Consider the following 3,201-nt stretch of genomic DNA (forward strand, 5'->3'; position numbering starts at 1 on the left):
CAGTGGTGTTTATGAAGAAGTATGGTGACACAAGGCTTGTGTGTGGAAGACAGAAAGACATAAGTTAGAGATAATTAAGAACTGAAGTGCCTGATTTGGGTCGGGCTGGAAAGTAAAGCTGAGATAATCCAGCTGGGCTATGGCTGCTAGAGACCTGAGGCTCATCCTTTCCTTTAGGACGAGTTTGACAGGCCTGAATATAGTTGATGGCTTCAAGGTTTTGCAGATGGTCCCCACAGGCTTTCCAGGAGGTCTGACTACCACCTCTAGGTGTGTGGGGAGTCTGGCTGTTGTCCTGGTTTGGCCCGGGGAGGGCCTAGAACTCCCCAGTTAGGTAGCATCTATGAAGTCCTTGGGGGAGGAGGCCAGGCACACAGCCAGGGAGCCCCAGGCATTTGAAATGAATGCAGTTACTTCAGAGGGGAGGGCTGCAGCTTAGGGCAGGGTCTTGGTTCTCTATGGCTGCCAGTTGTCCATATTGTTGCCCCAGCTGATGTGGAAACACATTACCCAAGGATGTGTGGCCATGATGTTCCATTGGCGCTGAGAGAAGTCTGGCATGGGGGCAGGTTCCTCTGCATCTCTGAGTCATGGTTCTCATTGTTGACTTAGTAGTCACATGGAAGAGCTCCCTCTGCCATGGTAGGTAAATGTGATGAGACCCACTGTCACACCAGTGGTGGCACTCTCAGGGATGAGGGGTGGGTTGGGGACATCGTCTTCAAATACAAACACGTGTCTCCCTGCTGGGACAGGGCCAACCAGCAATGAGTCCAAGGTTCGATCATACTCTTCACTCTGAGCGGGACTGACATGAATCATCTACTTCAGGCAGTCTACAGGAGCCTTGCTGCACTTGAAGCTGATCTTGAACCAGAAAGGTGTGTGGAAAGGGCTCACCTTCTGTAACATCAATGCGTTGAGCGCTGACACCTTGGACATTGCCTTGCAGGAAGCAGCTGACGCCAGAGCTGTGGCAGAGCCCACATCTGGGTCCCATAGGGTCATGGGGACATTATTGTCCATGAAACCTGCCCCTTCCTGTGTGTCCATGGGCTGATACAAAAATCCTCACATTAAATTCCCTGGACTCGCACACTTGTGTGGATCAAACTGGATTCAGATCTCCACAAATGAAGTGGGAATGAAAACAAAGAAATTTTTTCCTTCCTTCCTTCCTTCCTTCCCTCCTCTCTCCCTCCCTCCTTCTCTCCCTCCCTCTTTTCTTTCTTTCCTTCCACTCTTTCTTCTTTCAGGTCTTTCTCTCTGTCTTTCCCCATGCTCCTAAACTTTCCCATAACAGGGAGTTCTGAGGAGACAATGTGAGTGACAGATCCTATGGTTTCTCAGAATTTCCTCTCACCTCCCATACCTGATTGGTTCTACTGGACACAGCCCTACACCTGAGATGTCTCGCCATTACAAGGGGATGATGTTTTGTGTCAGGTGCCACTTATTTTACACTATACTTATTTTGTATATTTAATGTTCTTTTCATGTAATTTAATGTTAGCTGCAATTTTTCTTTTATCCTCACCCAAGGACATTTTTTTCCATTGATTTAGAGAGAGAGAAAGGGATAGTAGAAAAATCAATGCTAGAGAGAAGCATTGATGGTTGCTTCCTGTACAAGCCCAGACTGGGAATTGTGCCTGCAAGGATTGGGGTTTATCCTGCCACCTTGGCCTCTGCCCTGACCAGGAATCAAAATGTACAATCCTTCTGTATGGGATGATTCTTCAATCAACTGAGATACGCTGGCCAGAATGTAATTGCAATTTTTAAAGGAATCATCATATTCATTTTGACCTGCGTATGGGTTTGGGAATAAACATTTGTGTGAATTAATTTATTTGCTTGGCTTTACAGAAGATTAATCACAGTTGCAAATGTTCATTTTGCCTATTTGGCTGGCTGCTGTGCTTAGTGTTTCTGTGTTACATCTTGTCATGTGGTCACACATACACAGAGTGATGTTAAATGACAATAGGGACTCCCACAGCATGGGGGCTCTGAGTTGTTCCCAGTTATCAGAACCAGGAATGAGGACAAGGTGGAACCCCCTTGAAGATCAGAGGTTTGCTTCTTGCTGTACTACGTGGATAACTGGAATATACCCTCTCCACAGTTGTCCCAGGAGACAAGGATCCATTCTACTTGATCCACAGGTCCGTCAGATGGATCTGTGAATGAGTCATTGATTACTACCACTTTCCTATGATTCCACACTAGAGACATCATTCTCTAAAACACAGCACTTGGATGGTTAGAGGACCCCACTGAAACAACTGTGTCACAGACAACACTGGCACTTCCTCCCATGTCCCCTTCCCTCTCCCCCAATGTCTGAGACTGCCATAAATCTGTGTGCTCCCTTGGCCAGAACTTCTCTTTTCTTTTCAATATGTCCATGATGTGGAATGAACAGCCACCCTAAAATAGTATTTTTAAGCTCTTTTTTTTCATGGAACCTCTAGTCATTTCCTGAGAACATTTTTATTCTGATCTGGCCAGGACTAAGAAGTCCTGGCTTGTCTGTTCTCCAAATCCAACATTTCCCAGAAAAATACAGCAGGCCAAGCATCTCTCTGTGGACGAGGGAGATTTTGCTTCACAAAGTCACACAACTCTGAGGTGAGATCATCTCAGTGTGCTAGGTAGGGGGCACTATGAAGGACGACATTGTGTGTCCCATGTGACCAACGAACACACTCTGAGGACAAGTTCAGGAGTTGTGCTCTTTGCCAAATCAGACTTGTCTTCCCCAAGAATCTCGAACACTGGATTTTCACTTCTTGCTTTCCATTAGGTGGTAACGAATCCTATTGAGCTTTCTCTCCTTCATGTGTATGTTGTATTTTGACATTGTGGGAAGTCAATCTGTCTTCCCTTTGTCCCATATTTTTCATCCATTTTTCCCCTGCAGTTGACTTTATTTCGCATCTAATGCTCCACACCCAGGCCAAGATCTATATCTACAGCACAAACCCTGTGACGAGACGGCTAAGAGACGAGCTCAATAGTCCTGTGGGGAGGATCTGGACTTCTTCGTTAGGTAGATTGCAGGGGCAACTTTGCCCACAAAATCGTCTGGTCCACCATGAATGAAAGTCAACACTACAAAGACATGATCTGCTTGGGGAGGAAAGGTGGCCGATCCCTCAAAGGGGAAGGGCCAAGAGCCCCCTGCTCAAGGGGCTT

At 46.5% G+C, this 3,201-nt stretch overlaps 1 pseudogene; it reads right to left on the reverse strand.

The window, feature by feature from the left end:
* Positions 1-316: 316 nt before the first annotated feature.
* Positions 317-942, reverse strand: LOC118988049 (histone chaperone ASF1B-like; annotated as a pseudogene).
* Between the last annotated feature and the right edge of the window lie 2,259 nt (positions 943-3,201).

The sequence above is a fragment of the Sturnira hondurensis genome, unplaced genomic scaffold, assembly GCF_014824575.4.
Source record: "Sturnira hondurensis isolate 20B ecotype Veracruz unplaced genomic scaffold, ASM1482457v3 Scaffold0005626, whole genome shotgun sequence".
NCBI lineage: Eukaryota > Metazoa > Chordata > Mammalia > Chiroptera > Phyllostomidae > Sturnira > Sturnira hondurensis.